Raw genomic sequence first — 19302 nt, forward strand, 5'->3', positions numbered from 1 at the left:
GACTAGCGACAAGCAACAACTAACTACATACTGCTCTCTGGTCAGAGACTCTCCTATGCCTTGCCTATTGCCGGCAACGCATACGTCTTACAACCTTACCACAAATTTCCAAATTTTCCAAACGCAGCCGTTGGTGTTGTGGCGTTAACGGCAGCCTATACATGCGACGGTAGTTTCCAAGTCCGGCTGCTGCTAGTTTCCGATGTATAGTGGGGGCTGACAGGATATTTTAGGGATTCCATTACTCGTTCTTCTATGGTACGCGCAGATGTGAAGGGTTACGACGTGGTTAGTGAATAGCGCTCTGACCGTCCCTCGTGGTTGGCAGTCGTGGTCTACGGGAAACATGATGACGAGAATGCCTGCGCACACCGTACAGTTTCGGGCCACTGTCACATCTGAAGTCTCCAAAGATCTAAAAGCTGCACATTTCGACCAACCGGGAGAATTTAGACACCACAACGAGGCCCCTTTAAAATTTTGTCAGATGCTGATGATGTTGTATCAGGGAGTTACTCATGCACCTTCTATTCTCTCGCAGGCCTGGTAACAACACTAAGCACGGTCAATACTAATGCACTGTGGTGGCCGTTCTACCTGTCACAGGGAACTACAACTGTAATCATTTAAATGTCTATCGATAATGTGTACGTGTCCAAAGTTTCATCGACATCCGACCATGTTTTATGGGTGCTTCACTGTTTTTGTCTGGAAGCGTATGAGACACACGTATAGTATTGGTACGCAAGTATACATCCGTGCTGCACAAGCCACTGTGCGGTGTGTGGCGGAGGGTACATGATGTATCTGTGTCACAACTGCCACCCCCACGGCCCTTCTTCGGCTCCATTTTCTTTTCAATCCACTAATAGTGTGCATGGAGAAAGTTGTCGATGTGTCTGTTACATGAGATTTATGTTGGAAGAACGATTATGTTTCTTGCGTCGTTTTAGAAAGTTGGCATCGACAATTATTTGTGGAATGTTAGTCATGGGATACCTGAATAAACTGCCCAACATATACTGCATATACGAGCTGTTACACGTTAGTATTTATATAAATGACTGATGGAAATGGAAATGCCGTGTGGCTAGTGCCTCCCGTCGGGCAGATCGTTCGCCTGGTGCACGTCTTTCGAGTTGACGCCACTTCGGCGACTTGCTTGTCGATGGGGATGAAATGATGATGATAAGGACAACACAACATGCAGTCCCTGAGCGGAGAAAATCTCCGACCCAACCGGGAAACGATCTCGGGCCGTTAGGTATGACATTCCGTCGCGCTGACCACTCAGCTACCAGGGCAGACTAAATGACTGATGCTGTCGAAGCAATGTTTCGTAAAGCGATGGTACGCCAGTGGCGAGAATTCCGGAGCGTTGTTATTGTTCGTAACATATTTGTCTATAGAGTCCATATCAACTTCTGTAACGCAAAAGTGTACGAACTGCTGAACGAGTTCAGACTCGTTACCCAAATGTGCAAGCAATTCAGATGGCAGTAAGGGCTAAATTACGTTGTATCAGCAGCTTTTGTCAGTACATTTGCATGTACCTCTGCTACGTGTGTGAGAGGAATCACAGAACGCATTACAATAGCGTTATAGCAATATGGTTCTCACTAGTTTCACTTCACTGAAATCGGGAATGGCCCGAGTGAGACGACAGGGTGGTGAGACATTATACACATACGTCCGACGAGATCCCTGTATGGTCATCAGTAGAGGCTGGATTTTTATATAACTACACATTCATTGCCGGCCGAAGTGGCCGAGCGGTTCTAGGCGTTACAGTCTGGAACCGCGCGACCGCTACGGTCGCAGGTTCGAATCCTGCCTCGGGCATGGATGTGTGTGATGCCCTTAGTTTAGTTAGGTTTAAGTAGTTCTAAGTTCTAGGGGACTGATGACCTCAGATGTTAAGTCCCATAGTGCTCAGAGCCATTTGAACCATTTTTTACACAATTTCCTTCACTCATAGGAATGTGAAAATTGTAAATGACACACCTTATGTGCTACACAATTACTATTACTGAATAAATCTGCGGTTGCCTGTCACAGCCCTCAGCTTGTACAATGTGTAAGATTTAGTACCACGTGGCTATATATTTAGTCGTTCTGAATATACAATGAAGCGCCAAAGAAACTGATATAGGCTTGCGCATTCAAATACAGAGATATGTAAACAGACAGAACACGGCAATGCGGTCGGCAACGCCTATATAAGACAACAAGTTCAAATGGGTCAAATGGCTCTGAGCATTATGGGACTTAACATCTATGGTCATCAGTCCCCTAGAACTTAGAACTACTTAAACCTAACTAACCTAAGAACATCACACAACACCCAGTCATCACGAGGCAGAGAAAATCCCTGACCCCGCCGGGAATAATCGTTCAACGTGACAGAAGTGCTACCCTTCCTAAAATTGCTGCAGATTTCAATGCTGGGTCATCAACAAGTGTCTGCTCGTGAACTATTCAACTGAACATCATCTATATGGGCTTTTGGAGCCGAAGACCCAATCGCGTCCCTTTAATGACTGCACGACACAAAGGTTTACGCCTCATTTGGGCCCGTCAACACCGTTATTGGACTGTTGATGGCTGGAAACATGTTGCCTGGTCGGACGAGTATCGTTTCAAATTGTACCGAGCGGATGGACGTGTACGGATATGGTGACAATCTCATGAATCCATGGATCCCGCATGTCTGCACGTGTCACTCTGACAGGTGACACGTACGTAATGGAACTGTCTGATCACCAACATCCATACATGTCCATTGGCATTCCGAAGGACTTGGGCAATTCCATCAGGACAATGCGACACCCCACACATCCAGAATTGCTACAGAGTGGCTCCAAGAACACTATTCTGAGTTTAAACACTTCTGCTGGCCATCAAACTCCCCAGATGTGAACATTATTGATCATAATTGGGATGCCTTGCAACGTGCTGTTCAGAAGAGATCTCCACCCCGTCGTACTCTTACGGATTTATAGGACAGCCCTGCAAGATTCATGGTGTGAGCTCCCTCCAGCACTACTTCAGACATAAGTCGATTGCATACCAGGTCGTGGTGCATCACTTCTGCGTGCTCGCAAGGGCTCTGCATGGTATTTGGCAGGTGCACCAGTTTCTTTGGCTCTTCAATGTATTTGGTGATCAGCTGCCTTAGCTCTAAATCTATTTAGCCTGTAAAATGTAGCATTATGGTCACATGGGAAAGTTATAATACTTTCTGGTGAACTCTCGAGTTGTCATTTACGATTACAGTTCTAAGAATTTACATACACATGGATCGTACGCTAGTGTACGGAATTGCTTGCAGATCGGACCATTAGTTCTGCTTGCGTAACCTTTTTCTTTGTGAATATTTTATTTCTTTGTTGTTCTGATATTGACGTTTGTCGCCGTCGGTAACTGCTTTTAAACGAGTCCTGAATTCCGGAAGTCAGATAGATACGGTTTGTTGTATGTTCCGTGGCATGTAGGTCGAGTATCTTTGGACTTTTACAGCCGGTGAATCGACGTCGCGTCTGCGTACCATTGTGGAGCGCTTTTTGAGGAGAGTAGGGGAGGATTCTGTGATCAGGGGCGACCATTGTGAGCGGATCCCCCGCCGCGGGCATCGCGTCGGCCGCCACAATGGAGGCTTCATACGCGCCGAGCCGGGCCGCTGTTCGTACTCTACGCACAACGACCGGCCGCGGGTCGCTGTCCGCTCTCGTTATCAGAGCTGGCGACGTAGCAGTCAGCTGGAACCACACACTCTGCGCTACGCTGACGCACGTAATGTCACAGGGCACGTAACAGAGGACTATGATATACAACGTAATGCAAATGACCATTTTCGTGTACTCTGAGCGACTCGGAAAAAACAGATGTTTGCAGGTGACAGTTCCTATGGAGAGGTGAAAATATGGCGTGATATGTTTTAAAGTGGGAGAACCAAGAGGCGAAACTAGAAGTGCGAACTGTTATGGATGAACAAATGAGACCAACGCGAGCCCTCTTTCTGTGGATCCCACTGACTACAATGCCACCCTAGAAACTAGGGATGAGACTAACCGATCGGTTAAAACCGATATCGGTATTTTATCTCTGAATAACCAGTAGTTTTCGGTATTTGTTTGGTATCGGTTATAGAGGATTTTTTTATTTTTTACTAATAACCAGATTAAAAAACTTGTGTATCTACATCTACATTTATACTCCGCAAGCCACCCAACGACGTGTGGCGGAGGGCACTTTACGTGCCACTGTCATTACCTCCCTTTCCTGTTCCAGTCGCGTATTGTTCGCGGGAAGAACGACTGCCGGAAAGACTCCGTGCGCACTCGAATCTCTCTAATTTTACATTCGTGATCTCCTCGGGGGGTATAAGTAGGGGGAAGCAATATATTCGATACCTCATCCGGAAACGCACCATCTCGAAACCTGGCGAGCAAGCTACACCGCGATGCAGAGCGCCTCTCGTGCAGAGTCTGCCACTTGAGTTTGCTAAACATCTGCGTAGCGCTATCACGCTTACCAAATGACCCTGTGACGACACGCGCCGCTCCTCTTTCGATCTTCTCTATCTCCTCCGTCAATCCGATCTGGTACGGATCCCACACTGATGAGCAATACTCAAGTATAGGTCGAACGAGTGTTTTGTAAGCCACCTCCTTTGTTGATGGACTACACTTTCTAATGACTCTCCCAATGAATCTCAACCTGGTACCCGCCTTACCAACAATTAATTTTATATGATCATTCCACTTCAAATCGTTCCGCACGCATACTCCCAGATATTTTACAGAAGTAACTGCTACCAGTGTTTGTTCCGCTATCATATAATCATACAATAAAGGATCCTTCTTTCTATTTATTCGCAATACATTACATCTGTCTATGTTAAGGGTCAGTTGCCACTCCCTGCACCAAGTGCCTATCTGCTGCAGATCTTCCTGCATTTCGCTACAATTTTCTAATGCTGCAACTTCTCTGTATACTACAGCATCATCCGCGAAAAGCCGCATGGAACTTCCGACACTATCTACTAGGTCATTTATATATATTGTGAAAAGCAATGGTCCCATAACACTCCCCTGTGGCACGCCAGAGGTTACTTTAACGTCTGTAGACGTCTCTCCATTGAGAACAACATGCTGTGTTCTGTTTGCTAAAAACTCTTCAATCCAGTCACACAGCTGGTCTGATATTCCGTAGGCTCTTACTTTGTTTATCAGGCGACAGTGCGGAACTGTATCGAACGCCTTCCGGAAGTCAAGGAAAATAGCATCTACCTGGGAGCCTGTATCTAATATTTTCTGGGTCTCATGAACAAATAAAGCGAGTTGGGTCTCACACGATCTCTGTTTCCGGAATCCATGTTGATTCCTACAGAGTAGATTCTGGGTTTCCAGAAACGACATGATACGCGAGCAAAAAACATGATCTAAAATTCTAAAACATATCAACGTCAGAGATATAGGTCTATAGTTTTGTGCATCTACTCGACGACCCTTCTTGAAGACTGGGACTACCTGTGCTCTTTTCCAATCATTTGGAACCTTCCGTTCCTCTAGAGACTTGCGGTACACGGCTGTTAGAAGGGGGGCAAGTTCTTTCGCGTACTCTGTGTAGAATCGAATTGGTATCCCGTCAGGTCCAGTGGACTTCCCTCTGTTGAGTGATTCCAGTTGCTTTTCTGTTCCTTTGCCACAACAGTTATGCTACATTTTTTTGTTTTTAAATTAAACATTTTTTAAAAAATGAATAGTTATTCCTAAAATTTTCATTGTTTTCAAATATTGGCTTAATGTTATGCAAAATAGGAAAACCGATCAGTGCTACTTTAATAACAACGAGGATAGTTGTAAACGAGCAACAAACACGTGACAAAAGAATCGGTACAGCGTTGCTGAGTCATTAATGAAGCCGTTGCTATTAAACGATGCGCGTGCACGTGCAATATGCGGAACTTGCGCACACGTAGTCTATCATTGCTAAGACAGTAATTCATTCATATTGCAGATAAAAATAAAAAGTAGCTGATGTGCTGCATGTATCAACATAATAGGCCTTCCACTTGCAGTTCCTGACAACGAACAATTCAAAACGAAAAATCGATGCTCCCTAACTTAGTTTTCACCCTTTACCACTGGCTGTTGGTAGTGCTCTAACAGTGGTATTATCTTGGATTACAAATGGCTCTGAGCACTATGGGACTCAACTTCTGAGGTCATTAGTCCCCGAGAACTTAGAACTACTTAAACCTAACTAACCTAAGGACATCACACACATCCATGCCCGAGGCAGGATTCGAACCTGCGACCGTAGCAGTCGCGCGGTTCCGGACTGAGCGCCTAGAACCGCTAGACCACCGCGGCCGGCATCTTGGATTACAACATGACTTTTGAATAAAGTTCCAAAACATTTAGAATCGATAAGAGAAAATATCTACATCTACAGGGATACTCTGCAAATCACATTTAAGTGCCTGGCAGAGGGTTCATCGAACCACAATTCTCTATTATTCCAATCTCGTATAGCGCGCGGGAAGAATGAACACCTATATCTTTCCGTACGAGCTCTGATTTCCCTTATTTTATCTTTGTGAATGTTCCTCTCTATGTAAGTCGGTGTCAACATAATATTTTCGCATTGGGAGGAGAAAATTGGTGATTGAAATTTCGTGAGAAGATTCCGTCTGAACGAAAAACGCCTTTCTTTTAATGATGTCCATCCCAAATCCCGTATCATTTCTGTGACACTATCTCCCATATTTGACGATAATACAAAACGTGCTGCCTTTCTGTACTGGTGATCTGTACTACACTGAAGAGCCAAGGAAACTGATACACCTGCCGAATATCGTGTAGGGCCCCCGCGAGCACGCAGAAGTGTGGAACACGCGATGGCACGGACTCGACTAATGACTGAAGTATTGCTGGAGGGAACTGACGCCATTAATCATACAAGGCTGTCCATAAATCCATAAGAGTACAAGGGGTGGAGATCTCTTCTGAACAGCACGTTGCAAGGCTTCCCAAATATGCTCAATAACGTTCATGTCTGGAGAGTCTGATGGCCAGCAGAAATGTTTAAACTCAGAAGAGTATTCCTGTAGCAATTCTGGACGTGTGGGGTGTCACATTGTCCTGCTGGAATTGCCCAAGTCCGTCACAATCCACACTGGACATGAAGGGATGCATGTGATCACATAGGATGGTTACGTACGTGTCACCTGCCCAGAGTCGTATGTAGACGTATCACGGGTCCAATATCACTCCAACTGTACACGCCTCACACCACTACAGAGCCTCCACCAGCTTCAACAGTCCCCTGCTGACATGCAGGGGCCATGGATTCGTGAGGTTTTCTCCATACACGTACACGTCCATCCGCTCGATACAATCTGAAACGAGACTCGTCCGACCAGGCAACATGTTTCCAGTCATCAACAGTCCAATGTCAGTGTTGACGGGTCCAGGTGAGGCGTAAAGCTTTGTGTCGTGCAGTCATCAAGGGTACAAGAATGGGCCTTCGGTTTCGAAAAGCCATATCGATGATGTTCTGTTAAACGGTTCTCAGGCTGACGCTTGTTGATGACCCAGCACTGTAATCTGCAGCAATTTGCGGAAGGTTTTGTACTTCTGCCACGATGAACGATTCTCTTCAGTCGTCGTTGGTCCCGTTCTTGCAGGATCTTTTTCCGGCCGCAGCGATGACGATGATTTGATGTTTTACCGGGTTCTTGATACTCACGGTATACTCGTAAAATGGTCGTACGGGAAGATCCCCACTTCATCGCTACCTCGTAGATGCTGTGTTCCATCGCTCTTGCGCCGACTATAACACCACTTCCAACTCGCTTAATTCATGATAACCTGCCATTGTAGCAGCAGTAACCGATCTAAAAACGGCGCCAGACACTTGCTGTCTTATATAGGCGTTGCAGACCATAGCGCCTTATTCTTCCTGTATACATATCTTTGTATTTGAATACGCATGCCTACACCAGTTTCTTTGGCGCTTCAGTGTTTGCATCTATTTTATTTGATGTTTTCATTATATATATCTTGATAAATATAATGCAGAAACCGGTGTGGGACTCCTACAACTTTCAGTCTTTGTTCGACATCTACGTTTATTAATGGAAATAACAGCAACAAAAAACTGAAAATTTGATATATTAAATTGGAGGTGGAAAAAGCCGGTACAACCGAAAACCGGTTGTTTCAGCGATAACCGCCATCCCTACCAGGAACTACCCAGCTGGCTTGCCCGGCCAGAGCGGCTGAAGACGGCTGTCTTGTTGGTTACGTAGGAGTTCCCAGTGTCACAGTTGTTCAAATGGTTCAAATGGCTCTGAGCACTATGGGACTCAACATCTTAGGTCATAAGTCCCCTAGAACTTAGAACCACTTAAACCTAACTAACCTAAGGACATCACACACACCCATGCCCGAGGCAGGATTCGAACCTGCGACCGTAGCAGCCTTGCGGCTCCGGACTGCAGCGCCAGAACCGCACGGCCACCGCGGCCGGCTGTCACAGTTGTATCAGGACCGCTGGCTCTCACTCGTGCGAATTCATGACCCAGCGATCTTCTGCGCTTGGAAATGCCGACAAAAGGCATTCAAGCAACAGGTCCTCAATCTAGCAATGGAGACGGTCCAGCAGTGAAGTCTGCGCCTACCACATGCCATTCAGTCGACCAGGGTGCTGCACTGGTAGTAACCGGGCCAAATATCTCACGAAATAAGCATCAAACGAAAAAAACTACAAAGAACGAAACTCGTCTAGCTTGAAGGGGGAAACCAGATGGCGCTATCGCTGGCCCGCTAGATGGCGCTGCCATAGGTCATATTCGTCTAGTACGTAAAGAAATATGAATTTTTTAGATGGACCACTTTTTTCGCTTTGTGATAGATGACGCTGTAATAGTCACAAACGTATAAGTACGTGGTATCACGTAGCATTCCGCCAGTGCGGACGGTATCTGCTTCGTGATACATTCGCCGTGTTAAAATAGACCGTTTACCAATTGCGGAAGAGGTCGATATCGTCTTGATGTATGGCTATTGTGATGAAAATGCCCAACGGGCGTGTGTTATGTATGCTGCTCGGTATCCTGGACGACATCATCCGAGTATTCGGATCGTTCGCCGGATAGTTACGTTATTTGAGGAAACAGCAAGTGTTAAGCCACATGTGAAACGTCAACCACAACCTGCAACAAAAGATGATGCCCAAGTAGGGTATTTTAGCTGCTGTCGCGGCTAATCCGCACATCAGTAGCAGACAAATTGCGCGAGAACCGGGAATCTCAAAAACGTCGGTGTTGAGACTGCTACATCAACATCGATTGCACCCGTACCATATTTGTATGCACCAGGAATTGCATGGCGACGACTTTGAACATCGTGTACAGTTCTGCCACTTGGCACAAGTGAAATGATGGGACAATGACAGATTTTTTGCACGCGTTCTATTTAGCGACGAAGCGTCATTCACCAACAGCGGTAACGTAAACCGGAATAATATGCACTATTGAGCAACGGAAAATCCACGATGGCTGCGACAAGTGGAACATCAGCGACCTTGGCGGGTTAATGTGTGGTGCGGCATTGTGGGAGGAAGGATAATTGGCCCCCATTTTATCGATGGCAAAATAAATGCTGCGATGCATGCTGATCTCGTACATAATGTTCTACCGGTGTTACTACAAGATGTTCCACTGCATGACAGAATGGCGATGTACTTCTAACATAATGGATGTCCGGCACATAGCTCGCGTGCGGCTGAAGTGATATTGAATAGCATATTTCATGAGAGGTGGATTGGTCGTCGAAGCACTATGCCATGGCCCGCACGTTCACCGGGTCTGACGTCCCCGGATTTCTTTTTGTGGGGAAAGCTGAAGGATATTTGCTATCGTGATCCACCGACAACGCGTGATAACAAGCGTCAGCGCATTGTCAATGCATGTGCGAACATTACGGAAGGCGAACTACTCGCTGTTGAGAGGAATGTCGTTACACTTATTGCTAAATGCATTGAGATTGACGGATAACATTTTGAGCATTTATTGCATTAATGTGGTATTTACAGGTAATCGCGCGGTAACAGCATGCGTCCTCAGAAATGATAAGTTCAGAAAGGTACATGTAACACATTGGAAGAACCGAAATAGAATGTTCAAACGTACCTACGTTCTGTATTTTAATTTAAAAAAACCTACATGTTACCAACTGTTCGTCTAAAATTGTGACCCATATGTTTGTGACCATTACAGCGCCATCTATCACAGAGCGAAAAAAGTGGTCCAACTAAAACATTCATATTCCTTTACGTACTACACGAATATGTAATAAAAATGGAGGTTCCTATTTAAAAAAAACAGTTGATATCCGTTTGACCTGTGGCAGCGCCATGTAGAGGGCCAACCATAGCGCCATCTGGTTTCCCCCTTCAAGCTAGACAAGTTTCGTTCTTTGTAGTTTTTTCGTTTGACGCTTATTTCGTGAGATATTTGGCCCGGTCACTATCAATGGACCACCCTGTATAGCAAGATCGGCAAGGAGCCCTCCCCCGTGGCGACACGCGAAGGGAAACGAACACACTTCGGATAGTTTCAAGATACTTTCCGTAATCGGTCACGTAGGACTGGCTGTCAGTTCTCCTTTCAAAGGAAGATTGAGATGCCTAACTTTTTTTAAAACAGGAAACAGAGAGTTCCATCGACGTCAGTTATTAGTGCGCCGAACCGGTCACAGCCGATTTCCGACCAGTGAGGTAGAATTTTTGATTTTCGCGTCTTCCCCTCCGCAGCTGGCACCGTTAGGACTTGGAGGATTTGAATTTTTTCTTCGGTGCCTTTGTACCATCTACGCACTTCCTGTATAGTTGCTTCACTAACAGTACAACTACTCCAGACCGCCGCTCCAGCACACGACACGGGCGAGGTATGCTGACCATGCAAGGACGTCACACTGCTGATCCACGCCTTGTGTAGCAACTACTGGGCATTTACGAAAACACTCAGTTCGGACGTCTCTGGGTTCCACACCCACACTCTGGGCCCGCCAGGTGTGAACATGAGCTACAAACGTGAACTGTTGTAAAGTAATAATAATTTTGCAAAAGCAAGGAAACACGCATCAAAAGATCTCAAAAAGTTCAGAGTACAACAAACAAAAAATCACCTAACCTCAACTGAGACACATTTTAAGCAGAACAACGCAAGGGACTTTTATAAAACATTCAAAAATAGCTTAAAGAACTATGCGCCGCCACCAGGTTTACAATCTATAGATCCAAAATCACAAAAGACAGGATATAATAACACAGAGACCTGTGGAATACTTGTGCACTAGTTCAAAGAATTACAGAACTGCGATCCACCAAAAGAAGAATTTAATTTTGATAATGTAATACAAATACAACCTGACCCAGAGCCACCAAAAATAGAAGAAATAAAAAAAATCAATAAACAATTTAAAACTAACAAAGGAACAGGAGAAGACAATACAGTTGCTGAATTGTGAAAGCACTCTAGTGACAACACCTAACAATAACCCTTAATGAAATTTCGACAACAAACAACTTATCATCACAAAAGACACTGGCAGTGATACATGCACGACATAAAAAAAGGAAAGAAAATTGATCCTAATAATTACAGAGGGATGTCCCTCTTATCAGTGACATATAAGATCTTGTCCGTGGCACAACTAAAGAGAGCTGAAGGAATACTCGACCCACAACTAGGAGTATATGAAGCAGAAAGGTCTCGTGCAGTACAATTACTAAATCTAAAGAACATAATAGAAATAGGCAAAGTCAGAAACCTGAAATACGTGATAACTTTCGTAGATTATAAAAAAATAGTATGACTCAATTGATAGAAATGGACTGATCAACATTTTAAATGAATTTGGACCCGACAATAAAAGAACAGCTATAATTTCGGAAACCTTAGCGAACAAAAAATCAAAAGTAAACAATGGAAAATCCAGGATGGAATGTAACAATATTATGGAAAGGATAGCTCCTACTCACCATACAGCGGAGATGCTGAGTCGCAGATAAGCACAACAAAAAAAATGGTCAGAAACTCATCTTTCGGACAACAAGTCCTTCATCGGAAACAGACAAAACACACACACACACACACACACACACACACACACACACACACACACACACACACACACACACAACACATAACACAGCCGACCGAAGTGGCCGAGCGGTTCTAGGCGCTGCATCTGGAACCGCGCGACCGCTACGGTCGCAGGTTCGAATCCTGCTTCAGGCATTGATGTGTGTGATGTCCTTAGGTTAGTTAGGTTTAAGTAGTTCTAAGTTCTAGGGGACTGATCACCTAAGATGTTAAGTCCCACAGTGCTCAGAGCCATTTGAACCATGTTACAACACAGCTGTTTTGTTGTTGTGGTCTTCAGTCCAGAGACTGGTTTGAGGCAGATCTCCATGCTACTCTACCCTGTGCAAAACCATCTCCGAGTAAGTACTGCAACCTACATCCCTCCGAACCTGCTTACTTTATTCATCTCTTGGCCTCCACTTACGATTTTGACCCCCAACGCTTCCCTCCAGTACTAAACTGGTGATCCCTTGATGCCTCAGAATGTGTTCTACCGACTGAAACCATCTTTTAGTCAGCTTCTACCACAAGTTTCTCTTCTTCTCAATTATATTCAGTACCCCTTCTACCCATTTGATCCTCAGTATTCCTCTGTAACACCACATTTGAAAAAACTTCTATTTTCTCCTTGCCTAAACCGTTTATCGACCATGTTTCACTTCCATACAAATACTTCCAGAAAGGACTTCCTGACACATCACTCTATACTCGATGTTAACAAAGTTCATCAGAAACGCTTTCCTTGCCATTCCCCGTCTATATGTTATATCCTCCCTACTTCGAACATCATCAGTTATGTTGCATCCCGCCGGCCGCAGTGGCCGAGCGGTTCTAGGCGCTTCAGTCTGAAACCGCGCGACCGTTACGGTCGCAGGTTCGAATCCTGCCTCGGGCATGGATGTGCGTGATGTTCTCAGGTTAGTTAGGTTTAAGGGGACACAGTCGGGAACAGGCTCAAAAAAATCGAATTTTTTTTTTAGTCTTAATCTAAGCTCCAATTATTTGGCTACAAAATGCCGTTTGTTTCATACAAATCTGATTATTAGATTCGGAGTTATTAATTTGTTCGTGAAGCATGGTAACTAGCGCCATGTCCACTTTTGCTGTGTCTTACGCAGTAGTCAGCATTGACTATAGTACAACAATCATTTATGTTCCATGGATATAAATACTCTTCATTTGGGTTGCAGGAGAGAATTGTTATTCTGATGTTTGCCAGCCTGTCTGCATTGTCGACTATCGTTTGTCAGTTTCTTCATCCTAGTTGTTTACGTTTTGGTGATACAAATGTAATGATTTTGTGAAACGTTATAACACAATGGGTAGAATAAGGAAGTTTGGATATAAGCCTAAGTTTTGTGGAAATAAATATGTAAAAATAAACCGCAAAACTGCTAGTTTTCAACAGAAGGCAGAAAATAATATTGAAAGTGAAGTCAGTGCGAGTGTCAGTGCTTCAAGCAAGAAGCTTCTAGGTGCTGCCGGTTTTCCAAGTGCCTTTCAAATGCGTGACAATGCAATATGTGGTGTGAACAGTGTTTTTGTTGTTTCTGACACAAACATTCTGATCTCCATGAGGTTATTATCTGAACTTATCGAAAAACACACAAATTGTAAAAACTGTGGTGGAAACGTTACTTTGCACGAAGATGTGGTGAAAACCAAGGGAATTGTTTGTAATTTAGTTTTTACATGTTTGAAATGTAGCTGTACTGGCAATACAATGTCATCCCACGTAACAAGGAGCAGACTGTATGAAAACAATATAAGATTAGTGTATACACTTAGATATATTGGAAAAGGGCGAAGTGCAGGTGCTGTTCTTTGTGGAATGATGAACATTCCTCCACCTCCAAGAAAGTTTGATGTTTACAACAAGACTATTGGTGCAGTTGTAGCTGAGGTAAGTGAATCTACAATGTTGAATGCAGCCAAAGAAGCAGTTCAGTTGAATGATACGAAATCTAACCCAAGGTAAGTTTCTGCTGGTTTTGATGGCAGTTGGCAGAAATGTGGGCATAATCCCTAAATGGCATTGTGTCAGCAACTTCTTTTGATACTGGGAAGGTTCTGGATATTGAAATTATTACTAAGTTCTGTGACATCTGTAGCAAAAATCCCACTATACAACATGTGTGCAAAAAGGACTATGATTGTTATAGTGGAGGCATGGAAGTGGCTGGTGTTACTAACATTTTCAAAAGGTCTGTGCAATCAAGAGATATCCTCTATACAGACTATCTTGGGGACGGGGACAGTAAAGCTTATCAGAAAGTGGTAGAAGATAAACCTTATGGGCCTAGAGTCAAAATTACTAAACTGGAATGTATAGGACATGTACAGAAAAGAATGGAATCACGACGTCTAAAGATATGTAAGGAAAAAAAGTTAGGTGGTAAAGTGGGCTGACAAAGGCTGAAATAGACAGGATCCAGACTTATTATGGTATGGCCATTAGAAATAACTGCAACAATGTAGAAGCAATGAAGAGAGCCATCTGGGCTACATTCTTTCATAAAATTTCAACAGATGAGGAATCACAACATAACCTTTGCCCACGGGGACCTGACAGCTGGTGCAAATTCAACAACCCAGCTACATCTTCCAGCTATAAGCACATACATTCAATTCCAGAAAAAATCCTGCTAGCTGTGAAACCCATTTTCAGAGCTCTTGAAAAAGTGTCTCCATGGAAAAAACTCAAAACACAAATGAATGTTTGAATTCTGTCATTTGGACAAGGCTACCAAAAACTGTTTTCGTTAGAAAAGAAACACTAAAATTTGGTGTTCATAATGCAGTGATGTGCTTCTATGCTAGTGTGTCAAAGAAGACTGATGTATTAAGACTCTTGGGAACAAAGGATGGTATCAATACTGAAAGGGGACCGAAAAAGATTGACATGGACCATATCCTTTATGCTGATGTTTCTGCACGAAATGCTACCAAGGAGGCCAGGATAGCCAGAAGATCAAAGAAAAGAAGAAAAGAAGATAAAGATCAAGACGCTGAGCCACAGTATAGCCCTGGAATGTTTTAAAAGTGTGTCTGTATGACATTGTACATTACTTTCTTGTATGTAAAACTTTAATACCTTTTTGTCAAAACTACATTTTTTGACCTTATGGTACACTTTTCTCAAAAACTATGACTGCTACAGACATCAGACTTACAGTATCTCTTCTTAATACAATGATGATTAATTAGATAAAAAAATAGACCAGTAGTGATAAAAAGAACAGATTTACAAGCTTCAAGGTGTTTAGAAAAGTTTTAATTTTTTGTCCTATAGAACAAAAAAATGATTACTCATGAAATATATAAGATACATTAACCATTTTTTATGTGATTTGAGAATGATGTTTCAGCTGTACACTGTAAAAGTTTGAGGTCTTTATCTCCATTAGTTACTTCAGAAAGTGTTCCTGACGTTTGCTCATTCTAGCATTGATTCCGTATGGGAGTTCCCTCGCGACTGTGTCCCCTCAAGTAGTTCTAAGTTCTAGGGGACTGATGACCTCAGATGTTAAGTCCCATAGTGCTCAGAGCCAATTAAACCATATTTAGCTTCCCAAATAGCGAAACTCATTTACTACTTTTAGTGTCTCATATCCTAATGTAATTCTGTCAGCATCGACTAATTTAATTCGACTACATTCCATTATCCTCGTTTTGTTTTTGTTGATGTTCATCTTACATCCTCCTTTCAAGACACTGTCCATTCCGTTCAGCTGCTCTTCCAGGTCCTTTGCTGTCTCTGACAGAATTACAATGTCATCGACAAACCTCAAAGTTTTTATTTCTTGTCCTTGAACTTTGATTCTTTCTCATATGTTTCTTTGATTTCTGTTACTGTTTGCTCAATATATTGACTGACTATCATCGGGAATGGCCTAAAACCTTGTCTCACTCCGTTCTCAAGCACTGCTTCTCTTTCGTGCCCCTCGACTCTTATAAATACCATGTGGTTTCTGTACAAATTCTAAATAGCCATTCGCTCCCTGTATTTTACCCCTGCCACCTTTAGAATTTAAAAGAGAATATTCCAGACATCATTGTCAAAAGCTGTCTCCAAGTCTACAAATGCTATAAACGTAGGTTTGCCTCTTCTTTACCTATCTTCTATGATAAGTCGTAAGGTCAGCATTGCATCGCGTATTCTTACATTCATCCGGAATCCAAACTGATTTTCCCTGAGGTCTGCTTATACCTGTTTTCCCATCTCCCTTCTCATCTTCGTCTACGTCCTCTTCCATTCCATAATATTGCCTTTAAGTATCTCCCAAATGGTTCAAATGGCTCTGAGCACTATGGGACTTAACTTCTGAGGTCATCAGTTCCCTCGAACTTAGAACTACTTAAACCTAACTAACCTAAGGACATCACACACATCCATGCCCGAGGCAGGATTCGAACCTGGGACCATAGCAGCAGCGCGGTTCCAGACTGAAGCGCCTAGAACCACACGGCCACACCGACCGGCTAAGTATCTCCCATATAGCCCATCTATATACAGTGTTTCTTCCACTTTTCTGCTTTCCCTTCTTTGCTTAGGACTGGTTTTCCGTCTGCGCTCTTGGTATTCATACAGGAGGTTCTCTTTTCCCCAAAGGTCTCTTAAATTTTCCTGTATGCAGAATATATCTTACCACTAGTAATATGTGCTTCTACATCCTTACATTTGTTCTCTAGCTATTCCTGCTCAGCTATTTTGCACTTCCCGTCGATCTCATTTTTTAGACGTTTGTATTCTCTTTCACATGCCTCATTTATTGCGTTTTTATATTTTCTCCTTTCGTCTATTAAATTCAATACCTCTTGCGTTACCCAAGGATTTCTACTAGCCCTCGTCTTTTTATCTACTTGGTCCTCTTCTGCCTTCACTATTTCGTCTCTGAAAGCTACCCATTCATGTTCTACTGTATTCCTTTCCCCTGTTCTTGTCAGTCGTTCGCTAATGCACCCTCTGAAACTCTCTACAAACTCTGTTCTTTTTTCAGTTTATCGAGGTCCCATCTACTTAAATTACTGCCTCTTTGCAGTTTCTTCAGTTTTAATCTACAGTTCATAACCAATAAATTGTGGTCAGAGTCCACATCTACCCCTGAAAATATCTTAACATTTAAGATCTCTTTCCTAAATCTCTTTCTAACTGTTGTATAATCAATCTGAAGCCTTCCGCTGTCTCCAGGTCTCTTCCACACATACAGTTTGCTCTCATGACTCTTAAATCAAGTGTTATTTGTGATTAAATTCTGCTCTGTGCAAAATTCTAGCAGGCGGCTTCCTCTTTCATTCCTTACACCCATTACATATTCACCTACTACTTTTCCTTCACTTCCTTTTCCTAATATCGAATTCCAATCCCCCATGACTTAAATTTTCGTCTCACTTCACAATCTGAATAATTTCTTTTATCTCATCATACATTTCTTCAAACTCTTCGTCGTCTGAGGAGGAAGTTGGCATTTAAACTTGTACTACTGTGGTAGGTGTGGGCTTCATGTCTATCTTTGTACAATAATGCGTTTACTGTGCTGGTCATAGTAGCTTACGCGCATTCCTATTTTTTTTATTCATTATTAAACCTACACCTGCATTGCCCCTATTTGATTTTGTATTTATAACCCTGTATTCACCTGACCAAAAGTCTTGTTCTTCCTGCCGCCGAACTTCACTAATTCCCACTAAATCTAACTTTAATCTATCCATTTCCCTTTTTAAATTTTCTAACCTACCTGCCCGATTAAGGGATCTGAATTCCACGCTCCGATTCGTAGAACGCCAGTTTTCTTTCTCCTGATAACGACGTCCTCTTGAGTAGTCCCCGCCCGGAGATCCGAATGGGGGACTAATTTACCTCCGGAATATTTTACCCAAGAGGATGCCATCATCATTTAATCATAAAGTAAAGCTGCATGCCCTCGGGAAAAATTACGGCTGTAGTTTCCTCTTGCTTTCAGCCGTTCGCAGTACAACAGCAAGGCCGTTTTGGTTAGCGTTACAGGGCCAGATCAGTCAATCATCCAGACTGTTGCCCCTGCAACTACTGAAAAGGCTGCTGCCCCTCTTCAGGAACTACACGTTTGTCTGGCCTCTGAACAGATACCCCTCCATTGTGATCGCACCTACGGTACAGCTATCTGTATCGTTGAGGCACGCAAGCCTCCCCACCATCGGCAAGGCCCATGTTTCATGGGGTAGGTATGACAACCAATCAAACAAGAACGAATCTGAAGATATACTTTTCATGTTGCTTGGTGCAAAGAGGCAGGGTAACGTATCGATATGGAGTATGGTAAACTCGTCCTCGAACCACGGACATACACTGCGAGCTGTGTAATACGTTGCATTGTCCTGCTCATAGATGCCATCGCGCCAATGAAAAACAAACTGTATTTAGGAATGGACTTCGTCCCAAAAGACTTGTGCTGAAGGACTTGTGATGATCCACTGTGCCTTTCAAAATGACGGGATGACCCAGGGAATGCCTCGAAAACATTCTCCAGACCATAACGCTCTGTCCTCTGCCATGGACCCTTCCTTCATGGCCTAGTATCAGAATGGGCCTTACTTTGAGGAAGAAATTTTTGACAATTTTTGGAGCACAGCGTTCTATGGTAGTGAAACGTGGACTGGGGGGAAAATGGAACAGAGGAGAACTGAAGCATTTGCGATGTGCTGCTAGACGAATGATGTGCCGCGCGAGGTAGCCGCGCGGTCTTAGGCATCTTGCCACGGTTCGCGCGGTTCCCTTCTTCGGAGGTTTGAGTCCTCCCTCGGGTATGGGTGTTTGTTTTGTCCTTAGCGTTAGTTAGTTTAAGTTCGATTAAGTAGTGTGTAAGCCTAGGGATCGATGACCTCAGCAGTTTGGTCCCATAGCAACTTACCACCACCACGAATGTTGTAAATTAGGTGGACTGATGAGGTAACGGATGAGGAGGCTCTGTGCATAATCGGAGAGGATAGGAATATGCGGAAAACACTGAAAGAAGAAGGGACAGGACATGTGTTAAGACATCAGGGAATAACTTCCATGGTACTAGAAGGAGCTTTAGATGGCATAAACTGTAGAGGAAGACAGAAAGTGGAAAACATTCAGCAAATAATTGAGGATGTAGATTGCACGTGTTACTCTGAGA

General features: G+C 43.5%; 1 protein-coding gene across 1 annotated transcript in view; it reads left to right on the forward strand.

The window, feature by feature from the left end:
* LOC124613554 (protein nervous wreck) overlaps positions 1–19302 on the forward strand; it is a 754174-nt gene that overhangs the window by 57502 nt on the left and 677370 nt on the right. The window lies entirely within an intron of this gene.

Source organism: Schistocerca americana, chromosome 4 (assembly GCF_021461395.2).
Source record: "Schistocerca americana isolate TAMUIC-IGC-003095 chromosome 4, iqSchAmer2.1, whole genome shotgun sequence".
NCBI classification, from domain to species: domain Eukaryota; kingdom Metazoa; phylum Arthropoda; class Insecta; order Orthoptera; family Acrididae; genus Schistocerca; species Schistocerca americana.